The sequence below is a fragment of the Cupressus sempervirens genome, chromosome 1, assembly GCF_028749045.1.
Source record: "Cupressus sempervirens isolate cs-2001-9-10 chromosome 1, ASM2874904v1, whole genome shotgun sequence".
Taxonomy (NCBI): domain Eukaryota; kingdom Viridiplantae; phylum Streptophyta; class Pinopsida; order Cupressales; family Cupressaceae; genus Cupressus; species Cupressus sempervirens.
The window spans coordinates 362,060,658-362,073,134 of NC_143118.1; the positions used below are offsets into that span (position 1 = coordinate 362,060,658).

The 12,477-nt window shown below is 38.6% G+C and overlaps 1 protein-coding gene across 2 annotated transcripts in view; it reads right to left on the reverse strand.

The window, feature by feature from the left end:
* Nucleotides 1–12,477, reverse strand: part of LOC149577752 (uncharacterized) — a 282,798-nt gene that overhangs the window by 268,892 nt on the left and 1,429 nt on the right. The gene's annotated exons all lie outside the window — the stretch shown is intronic.

Below are 12,477 nucleotides of genomic sequence, written 5' to 3' on the forward strand. Positions count from 1 at the left end.
CGCCATTCTATCAACCGAATGAGATCTTCTTCTCTTCCAACTATAAACTCTCATTCATTGTCCACAGGCTAGCAAGATTGAAGCTTTGATACCATTGTAATGTTACAATCCCATAGAAGACAAATTTTCACTGCATCCCTTCTTGTCAAGTGGCCGAGTGGTGTGGTACAGAGAGGGTTTTGGCGACTTGGATGGTCGTACACTACAATTGGTATGGGTCGTACGATGCAGACTAGTCGTTCAGTGCAGCTAAACTGGCCGTAGGATGTCTAGGTTGGGGCTGTACAGGAGGAATAGAGATGGTTGTACGGTATCTAGGCAAAGGTCGTACAGTAGATAGGATGATGTTAGTACAGTATCCAAAAGCAAGACGTACGGTGGGATGATGTGGTGAGGTACGGTGTGAAGGAAAAGTCGGGTAGGGAGGAGGGAAAAATGGGTCGTACAATAGGGTAATGTAGCAATATGGAAAAGATGTGCTTTGTGCTGTGGAAAGTAGATGGAGAGGAAATGTCCACGCATGCAATGAATAAACTTAGAGACCAGAATTCATTAGAAAAAAACCAAACAAGAATAGAGACTAAACACATATAGCCTACGATTAATATTTGCCACAAGATGGTGCTCCGATTTACCAAATTTGAGCAAAGTATTACAAGTGACAGAATAAGGTGAGGGTTGAATCCCACTGAAACCGCAATAGCCAAGTAGGGAAGATCTTTCACTTCTGAAATGGCGAACAACAGAGAATCCCAACTGGAATTCGCAGTACAAAGAAATAATCCAAATTGCATACCAACAACTACCTACAAGCCGTGCTTAAATACCCATCGGGGAAACCTTTTCGAAGGTGTACAAAGATAGCCGACGGCTACACTTACCTATGGAAACTGAAACAAAAATGGGTCCAAGATATACTAAATCAATCGGCCCATTAACAAAAGTTTAATTAATAATTTATTTTATGATGGGAACATTACACTATCTATTATCCATGTGTTTTTGTTAGAGTTGAGTTCACTTGAGAGGGCTAAATAGAATGCTAAATTTTCATCCTTGTCATCCTTAACTTCTACTGGGCTGCTTGAATTTTCTTTCGTTCCGGATAGACTTTATGAGTGTGACCAAATTTGTCACAATTGAAGCATTGTACTTTGGACCAATCTCCTTTCTTGTATGTTTTGTCAAGTTCCTTGTTGCTTTGTTGAATTTCTTTTCCTCTTTTTCGTTTGAATTGACACTTCTTTCATTTATTATTTGTATTATGATAATAGATAGTTTCTATAATCTCTGTTTAGTTTTTAATGGTTATCTATTGTAATCTTCTACAAATATTAGAATATTTCTAATATTTAGTCTTTTGTTTCTAGAATAGAATGTTTCTATTCTTTAGGATTATTTCCAAAGGAAACATCGTTCAACCCCTTGTATAAATTGAGCCTCTCGGTCTCAATTAATATCAAACGAATATTCTAAAAATTTTCAAAAATAATTATAATTTCTTCGTTGAAATTATCTACCTTCTATTTTCAAAATTATTTACATGCTTATTTGCTTCCAACTCTCTCTATAATCCGACTAGGGTTTCTGTTCGGAGAGATCTGAATCTGCCAACTTCTGGTTCTGTTCTACAACCCATTTCTATCTAGATCCGTCTATTTTTTCTACACATTTCCGCCATTTTTTGTGGTTTTTTTTGCAGTAGGACAATTTTTTTTCAAAACACTAATTTTCTGTACCGGATCAAAAAAATTACAAATTCATGGTGGGTTTTTTAAGGTCTCAACTGGGTTGTCTATTTTTCTCGATGCCTTGATATTCGTGCCTAAATTTTCAAGCCAGCCAATCCAAAAACTGACAACATATTCTTTCTAGGTTTTTCAAGCTCTCTTCTAGGTCACCCTTCAAATTTTATGGGTCTCTACTTTTTGAGGTTGCATGTTGTTTGCATGTGTTGCTTTACTATGCAAAGTCTCATGTTTTGCCTCCCTTAAAAATTCTAGTGGGTTTTCATTATTTTTTTCCTTAAAAACAAATTATGATGGGTTTTCATATTTATTTTCCCTAAAAAAAATTCTTATAGGGTTTGTATAAATTTTCCCTTAAAATTTTCTAATTTTGTAATTAGCCGATTTGTGTGGGATTCTTTTGTGGGTTTGTAATTTTTTCCTCAAAAATTATCTGTTGGGTTTTGTCATTTTTCCTTAAAAAACGAAGCTTTGTATTTAGGTTTTGATTGTTTTTTCACCTCAAAAGTCATGTTGGGTTTTGATTGATTCTTCACCTCAAAAATCATGTTAGGTTTTGACTATTTTTCACCACAAAAATCATGTTGGATTTTTTTTATTTTCTCCTAAAAATCATGGCTTTTTGCAGATTGTTTTGGAGCATTATGCTCATCTACAAAGTTTTGGAGCATTATCCAAAGTACTATCAACAGTCTTCTCTGCAGACATCCTCTGCTCCAAATTCAGAAAGCTCTTGGAAGAAGAACGTTGAATGCAACTATTGCCACCAGTTTGGTCACATGAAGGTTGAATGTCGGAAGCACTTAGCTACACTATCTAAGCAATCTGGTTCACAACCCACTACGCACAGTGTGAAGCACCTTGACTAGACAAGATATGTCTTTTACGCTTTTTGACAGCTTCGTGCTCTAGATAGATTAACCATTAAGGAAGGTTATTATGATAATAGATAGTTTCTATTATCTCTGTTTAGTTTATAATGGTTATCTATTGCAATCTTTTGTAAATATTAGATAAGATAAGATAATGATATTAATATCCAACAAGAGACCAACAAGGGTCTAAGGGATTGAAAGATACAACAGTATAGTAAAGTAAAGAAACCAGCAGGAGCACCAAACGGTGACCGAAAAAAGAGCACAAAATAGGGGAAAGAGACAAACAAAAGGAAGAGAGAAGGGAGGACCGTCAATCCTTTCTCGATACAAAAAAATCTCGTATAGAGGGATACAGGCTAGGACAAGCAAGGGTCTGTTTCTAGCACCATCTCTGTCTCTGCTGCTACATAACCATGGGGGTAGGGTGTTGCTGTTTAAGGAACCGAAGACAAAATCTGACCGATCTGGTGTGTCCGGAGACAATCGGATGAGGTCATTTCCTGCCCTCGGAAGTGGTTGTGGAAGGAAAGAAGTTCGTGATGAGCTGATCCAAGGTCTAGTGCTGAGGGAACCGAAGCTGTAAGGTGTGATCTTTGAGGTGGGAGGCCTCCCGGAGGTAATCCTGGAAAAAGACGAAAGGGATCTACAATCTCTAAGAAGGCAATAAAATCTACCTCCGATCTCATAGTAGATGGGACATCTGAAGATAAAATGGGTCTCCATTTCTGTTTCTGATAACGTGCAAAGGAGGCACACACGTTCCTCTCTAGACAGGTGATGATTAGTCTAGCAACAAAGTCGGTGGGCTCCGGGTGGGCTCCAACTCTAAAAGATCCCAAGGCGATGCAAAGGGCATGACACCAACGCCAGCTCAGATCGAAGGGGCAAACAATGATACCATCTCGGATCTCAAGAAAGTGCTCTGAGTAGAATGTCATCTGAGGGCGTAATCCGCAAGGGGGGCTGATCCAAGTCGTAGAGATGTACTGCCTGTAAATGTCGAGTCTAACATGGCTTTTCAACTCCTGCCGAGAGGGGAGGAGGTGGGTGGGAGCATCCAATTAGAACTGGTATGGCGGAAGATGATCAATGTCAATCCCAATCGAGCTCGATAAGATAGTGGCCTAGCTATACCAAGAGCGATCCCTAGTTGTCCCCGTTGAGCTGGCTAAGTCCCATGAAGAGCAGTAAGCAAGGTATGAGTATTTGTGTCGGCACTTTGATGAATCTGTGAAGCCTCTGAGTCGATAGATGAACCAAATCAAGTCAAAAATGGTGCTAAGCCAAAAAGGATGATCTCCAAACTCGGCCAGAACAATATTATGTGGGGTGAAACAGTGGCAACGTATGATCTAACGGAGGAGAAGTGTCTGTACCCGCTCGATCGAGGCCCAATTGGAGTCCAGAAGAGACGGACCCCATACCATTGCACCGTAAAGAATTGTGGGTTTGATCAAAGAGTCCATGATAGAGAACTTGGACTTAGTGTCCTGGAAGTGGTGTCGGAAGCACTATCTCTCAAGGAGGGCAAGGGAGCCCATGCCCTTAGCCACTCTAGGAAGGTGGGCCAGTCTCATACTAAAACGAGGATCGGAAAACTTGACCCCCAAATAGGTGTAAGAAGAGACAATCTCAATTTGCTGACCTGGAAGCTGAAATGGAAATGCGAGGTCTTCAAACAGTTGAAGACCATGATCCAAGTCTTGCTCAGGTTCACCGTGAGCTGACGCTAAACACAGAACAAAGCAAGTCTATCAATAATCCTCTAGAGCCCCTCAGGTGATGAGGCCAAGATGACCAAATATTTCTAATATTTAGTTTTATGTTTCTAGAATAGAATGTTTCTATTCTTTACAATTGTTTCCTAAAGAAACATCATCCAGCCTCTTGTATAAATTGACCTCTCGATCTCTGTTAATATCAAGGAAATATTTTTCAATTACTTTGCAATAGTTTGCATTAGTTTGTAGAGCTTGAACTTATCCCTCTTGATGTGGACTGATTCCTCTTGAGATTAATCTCAACTCCTCTTGAGTGCATTCATTTTTTTGAGTTGCTCAAAATTTGGTAGTTCAGGTCGAGAGCTCAATCTACGGATAAAGGTTTCCCGAGATAAAGGTAAACCTTTTAGAGCAATTAAACATAGCTCTTTATTATCTACTTGATTTCCGACGATAGCAAGTTGATCTTTTAATTCTGTGATTCTTAAGAAATATGATGTAATAGACTCTCCATTGTTCATTTTGATGTATAGAAATTGTTGCTTCAATGTTAGCAGTCTGCTGATATTATTAATTTCGAATGTATTCTTAGTAGTGGTAAACGTCTCATGTGCTGTTTTGAGGCTTGATATTGATGAGAGTATATGATCTTTGACATAATCTATAACGATCTTCATAGCTTTATTATTATGTCTTCTCCAGGTTGTTTTGTCTAGATCATTCTCAGGCACAGACTTATTTGCCTCGATGTATCCTTCTAATTCCATTTCTCGAAGTATGATCATTACTCGTATCTTCCATAATGCAAAGTTGGAGGCCCTTTCAAGTCTGTCTTCTAACTTTACATGATTCACCATCCTTTCAGATTAAAGATAATTTAATAGATTTAAATCTGAATAAAACTGACTGTGATGCTCTATCAGTTAGGCTCTGATACCATGTAAATGATTTAGGATCCCTGATAGAGGTATAGAGAACATTCAAATATTTTCTGATTGTATTACTAGTGCTCTCAATGTAAAATGTTTTGGATAATTTAATATAACTAGATTTGACTGTATATATTTCAAAACTTCCTTGTAATGGCTCTGTGACTGTTATATATTTCAGATATTCTGAATGCTGCAGGAGATACTAAGCACGCGAGTGCTTTGATACTTTGTCTCTCCTCGGTGATTCATTACATGTACTAAAGGTTAGAGTCATGTCTACATAGAAACATGACTCTACGTGGCCCACATAGAGTCATGTCCCTACATGGACACAACCCTTATTGTGCCACTTTGAATTACAATATACTGCCGACAGTATCAAATTAATATAGATGCCCAATAATATCCAAAGGTTGGATTTATTATCTGACTTTGTTATTTTGTGTAGTATATATGTAAACGATTTATATCAGAGATATATAATGGAGATTTTATATATGTATGAGTGTATATATATATATATATATATATATATATATATGAACTTCAGTTCTACTGAAGCTACTTTTTCCCAAGGCTGGTCACAACTGAAAGTGAAACACCTATCTATTGAAAGTGGATGAGACTACATAATCGACCTGAGAAGTTAGGAGGTGAGTGAGGAAATGCATCCTCCAACTCGGAATGTGGAAAAGGGGAAATTTGGATAGATGAATGGAGAAGAGCAATGGTATATGACAAAGGGGTGCTAGAATCGGAGGATTGCTCCAAAGATGAGATTAGCTCCCTCAATAGCTTGTTTCATTGGCAAATGGAGGATTATGAGGTTTTCCATCCTATATGTAACATGATGTTGTAACATAAAATCATCTGTGGTTCGGGTGAGTATAGTGGTTCCCCAATGCAACACCTAACCAATTCTTAGTTACATTCAAAGGAAGGTGACCCACTAGGTCCAAGTAAGACTTAAGTGCTAAGTGGGTGCAATGATCCTTCATTTTGCAAATGTGTTGTGGGATTGATTAGAGGGATATGAATCGATGATGCAAGAGAGAAGGATGACAAAAGTCAAACAACCCAATAGATATACCAAAAATGAAGTTTAGAAGATGTAATTAATCTACGAAATCAATCTGAAGTTGTTTTGGAGCTATAGGTTGCCTAGGCCAACCTATTCCCTGCACTTTTGATTGTTTTTAGTCACGCACTTTTCATGGGGTCTTAAACTTTCCAGATTTGATCCGAGCACCATCTATACCTGCACACATTGAAGAAGGAAAATACTGAGTAGAAAGGGGTTTGCCTCAATCAAACCCCAAAACCACTATTTGCAGCATCAAACAAAGTAAAATTCTAGGAAAACTTGATTAACAGATGTAAAGGTTAAATGGAGACTTTGAGAGGGAAATGACTAAGTTTTGAAGGGAAGTGAAGCTAATGATGATTAAGGTAGTGCGATCTGTCATCACCATATAATTAATGTCATGCTTGAAACTCCCCAAAGCAACAAAGGATACCCTAAAGCGGACAATGAGGAACTTTTCCTTAATTGTAACAGGTGATCAAAATAGATTCTTGTTGGTTGCATGGGACAAAATTTGTCTACTTAAGGAGGCGGGAGGAGCATACCTTAGACAGCCAGCATTAATGAATTCGGCCATGGGTGCTAAACTAGTCTGGAACATTTACAACTATGGACATAAAAAATGGGTGCAAATAGTATGCCAAAAATACCTGGATTCAAATAAAGGTACTTGAATATTGACAGTTGCAAATCCACCCAAAGGTTTTGCTATATGGAACTATATTTTGTGATGTAGAGACATTGTATCCCATCATGTCACTTGGGAAGTAAGGAATGGCCACAGTGCCTTGTTTTGGGTCAATCCCCAGGGTGGGGAAAAGCATGTTATAGACCACCCAAATTTGTTATGCACTAGGGAAGAAGCTCAAAGAGCATTGGGTATAAAGGTCTGTAATTATTAAAGATCCATTGAAAAAGGTGGAATGATGACATGGGATTGGAGGCCACTGGATGAAATCAATGCTCCCAAAAACTAAAAAGGGCACTAAAACAAATTCTAGCAGAAATACAGGTCCTACCCACCAATGGAGAAGATATCATATAATAGTGTGGAACTAAAATGAGGAGCTATAAGGTCAGTGCAAGGTTGTTCTCAAAAGGAGGAATTGGCCAACCAAACTTATACAGGGTAAAGGCATTCTACCCAAGACTAGAGTGTTCACTTGGATGGCCATGTAGAAAAGTATCTTGACAGAAGATAGACTATAGAAGATGGGAACTCATGGACCAGGAAGGTGTGCATTGTGCTAAGCGAAGGATAAATCATAGATCACATCCTGCTAAACTGTCGATATGCAAATGAATGTTGGAAACACTTGATAACCAAATTGCGGTTTCAATGATCGCTTCTAGAAGACATCGAGGTATAGTTCAACATGTGGTCGTTGTTGAAGACACGAAGTCTATTTAGTTGTATATGGAAGATTGTAACCTCCATAATCATATGAGAACTATGGAAACAAAGGAACAAGTGAATATTCAAAGCGAAGGGTGTGGATGTCCAAAACCTCTGTAATAAAATGAAAATGCAGTAATTGAACAGATCAATAATGCAATCAGAAACGAGGCTCTCAAAAACAATACCTTCAGAAGCTAGGATGACCAAATTCACAAATCATTAGCCAGTCTCCAAATTCAAAAGATTGATGGAGCAAGAGTACTAAAGAAAGGTGTGAATCCAAGGGAAAGCATCAAATGGACTCTGTTGGAAAGGGATTGGATGAGAATCAACATTGATAGTGTGTCTAGGGGTAACTCTGGCCACATCGGAACTGTGTGGAACTGATTGTGTGCCCAAAGATTGGGGTGTATGCAAAATCACAAAAAATCAATATTTATTGGAGAAACAACGAATAACAATGTTGAGTTTATAGTGGCACTTGCTAGATTGCAAATGTATATCGATACTACTGCAAAGACAATACATTTGGAGGGAGACTCAATGAATATGATAAATGCAATCAGATAGAAATCCGCCCCAAATTAGAGATTGGTGCAATGGCACTAACCAATCTGGGAGATAATTTCAAAACTGGAGGACTTCATAATGACACATATCTACAAAGAAGAAAATAATGGTGCAGAGAAGCTTGCAAAAGTGATGGCTGAAAGTGCAGAATGTACAACCTAGATACGAGGCTAAAATCAAGGACGAACATGAAGTGTGAAGCGCATGAAGTACAACCCACATGAATAAGAAGACAGAAGTGACGAATGTCCTATGACAACACACTTTGCCCAAATGGCCACAACAAAAGTATTTTTTTGAAATGTGTGACAAACAAGGGAATTAAAAGAGGGAGATCATTGGATGATCTGTCAAGGGAGGGACGATGAATTGAGGCAGCATGTAACATCATGAAGCACAGTGGCAAGTACCCATGCCCATTTTTTTGGAAAGCACATACCATACCATCAATACTTAAAATGTGAGAAGGGCTACTACAAGATTGTGCAGTATGAAGACAGGTGGTGAATGACTACATATATCTGGGAGAGGCAAAGCATGAGTTACAAGTTCTTGAGAAGCGGTTTACAAACGAAGAAAGAAGAGATGGATATGCTGATAAGCTTCGAATCCATGAAGCCCATGTTGTCTTTCTTAAGCGAAGTAACAGACAGATGGTTGGCCTCAATGCTTATAGTTAAGCATCCACTGGTTATTCATGCAGTTAAGGTGTTAGGGAGGGAGTCTCTGCAGTCATATCACGGAAACTATATCAACACAGAGATAACTGCAATGTTTTGGCACTTGCACTGTGTCGAGGAGTGCCGAAGAAGAATGCGAAGAAACTATGTCAAATGCTAGTCAAGCATGCAGAGATAATGATGTGGTATTAGACAATGTGGAAAAGAAGAAAATGGTGTCATTTAAGCTTGATTGAGTACCCAATTAAGCAAGTATTTGCCTAGATCATCCTTTGTTTTTGTGTCGTCGAGGTGGCAAGATAGTGTGTTAGATGGCAAGAGATTGTTTTTCCTCGATTGATTGAGAATAACAAGTTAGGATTGTCTTCCAAACCAGGGGTGTGCTCTAGAAAGGATGGAAGAATGCTAGGCTGAGAAAGGATGTTCTAGTCAACTAATCAAAGAACAAAAGGATGGTCCTCCAAAAGGAAGGTTCAATATGAAAGCATGTTTTCTTCGTTTTCTTTCTCTTTTAGGGCCCACTCAACCTGTAACTATTGCTTTTGTGCATGCAAGGTAAGAATTTAGGGACTATAGTGATAGTGAAAGTTCTGCAACATTGTTGCAAGATCTTTTCAACACATTTGGAACAAATAATAAAAATAGAAGGAATGTTGAATGAGAAAGTGCTAACACTAGAATTCCCCCACCCTTTTAAAAAAGTAGGGGCCCTAGCAAGAGATAGGTGGGAACAAAGGGTAGAACTTACCACATAGAATTGTAGGGGCCTCCCACCACCCAATTGTGTTTGTTGGGTTGGGCCTTACTATTTGTCACCCTTTATAATAGTAGGGCCCTTAGAAGTCGTAGGGTACACCCAAGCTATTCTATAGCTTCCCACAATATTAAAGAGGGGCAGCTCACCACCCCAAAATATATTTGTAGTGGTGGGGTGGGATTTTATACATCACATGCCCCAACTATAATTGGAGGAGGGCTAGTCCATACATCTGATTAATTCACTATTCTAGTAGGCAGATTAATGAACGAGGTGGGAGAACGTCCTATAATTGATGGCAATTCACCAAATTCTATACTTAACATGCCAACTATCATCCACCCACTCAATAGAATTTTAGGGTGAGTAGTCTCGAGCAAGCCTATAAAATAATAGGCATTAATGTGTCATAGCCGTCTCGGTGAAAGGAAAAGGGAACTGGCCAAGAAACAATCTCCATGGGTGAAGGAGGTTGGCTAGGGCCCGTATCCAAAGAGACTCATCACCAGGACAAAGAAAGAGGGTTGACAGTATGAAGAGAAATTGATAAATGGGCCAAGCTCTCATTTCATTCCTTCATTAGGAAAGGACTTGAGAGTTGACAGTTTGGGCAACCCTCATTTAATCTACCTCATGAGTATTTGTCTTTCTTTTATCTCGCTCATGATATGGACATTAGTTGTTATGTAGCAGTTGTTGGTGGAGATGGGACAAGCAGCTTGTTTTCATGGTTTGAACATTGGTTGTAATGCCAAGATTGGTTCATAATGTTATTCATGAAGATGCTCTTCACATTGGAGATGCATGGTGTTATGGCTCATATCATTAAGCATTAGGTTTTTTCTTTGCCAATGACCATGGTGATTGGAGGGAAGTATTTGAATCTTCCTAGGAACATGTAATGTCCCCATTTTAGCAGTTGACCAAGTGTGTGTGCGTTAGCCTTGTTCTACATGGTCTCGAGGGCTAACGAAGGGTTTAATGGGATCTTGGAGTGTTTTGGCCTAGTCATTTCCAGTTTGGGCCAAAACGAAGTTGATTTACTCAGTTTCAGGCATACTTACTATTTTTAGTAAGTCGGCAGGACACAGTGCAGGTCAATTTTGGTGATTGGATTCGATACTCCTCGGTGAGAGCTTTCCGATGAGCTATCACTCGCATTATTCGGAGTCCGATTGCTAATACATTTTAATGCCTGAAGTTTTATTAAAGTAACGTCTAATTTAATTGTAAAATATTAAAGTGTTACTTTAATATTTATTTTATGGTGATGTGTACCCAAGGGAGACATAAGGGGTATTTTAATATATGTTTTATATTACACATCTTTTATCCCACATTGCCCATATGAGTTGAGCGGACCCGTGGGAATAGAATAAAAGGAAGCATTTGTGGCTTCATTAGACAGGTTGAATATGAGAAGAAATTGGTGTGTGAGTTGCAGCTCTGTTCTTGGCATTTGAGGACGTCTATCCTCTCTTGTAACATTCTAGACGTCATTCCCTTGGGGTTTGGCCTTTGGAATTCTTTCTTATTGGCTTCATTATCAGGCAGTTTAGTTGGATTTCCGGCTACAAGCAGATTTGATATTTTGCTCATATCTTCTTCACTACTTGTCCGACGCTTATGCCGCTTGGAGGGAATGGTATTATGAAGGTAGTGGACTGATTGGAGGACAAAGAATTGTAGCAGCAAGTTCGTAAGCATGGGCTGGAGTATATGACAATATTGCTGAAGTAATTAGTGAGTTGATAAATCTGCCATGTATTTGGTTTTATGAATTCTGAAAATAACATTTTATTAGCAGCAGTTCATTTCCACTTTGCATATTATTGTAGTTTCTTTCTTGTTTATGTTGTATGATACCAATTCCATGCACGAAACACAACAAACAAATAAACGTTTGATTTCCGGAGTTATAAGGGGTTTTAAGAAGTTGAATGCAAACTGTTTGACATAATTCCTTTCAGCAATTTGGTTTAGTTTTTTTGGGACATCCAGGGGTGCCCATTACAGAACGCACATGGGTGTGATTTGGAGACAACATTCAAGAGTGAGTTTTACAGATCTTCCCAAACCCCTCCTACTCGAGTTTGAAGGGATATTAACCTTAGGACTCAAAATTGAATGATGACATCCGAGTACATCCACTACTTGATAAGATGACCTCTACTATCTATACCTTTAGCTCAAACTGGATAGAAAGGGATGGATGGAATGTAATGTCCCCATTTTCGGGTCATTTTGCATTGCAGTTGGCACTAGCCTTTTGGATAAGTGTCAACATTATCAGTAGATTTGTTTGATGATTCCAATAAGTTAAAATGATTTAGAAGAGCTAAATGAGGCTCAAATGTTATTTTTGACTTTCAATTTGGGCTCCAAGATTCTTGGAGGTAGTGTCTATTTTTAGTAAGTCACCCAATTAAGATTGTTCATCACATTTTATCATTGGGAGCACTCCTATGCCATCAAATTTTGATTCATGTGTTGTTAGGCCATTTCCACAAGTCGGGTGCACTATTGGTTATAATTTAATTATATTTACTAAGGTTGTTATTTTTATTGAGCCACCTTAATGTTATAGCTTGTTGGAACCAAGAGGAGAAGATTTAAATCATGGGCACGTGAAACAAGGATCTTGCATGTCAAAATATCATTATATTAATGAAAAGGTCTTGTCTGAAGCAACAAGGGAGTTTAAATTA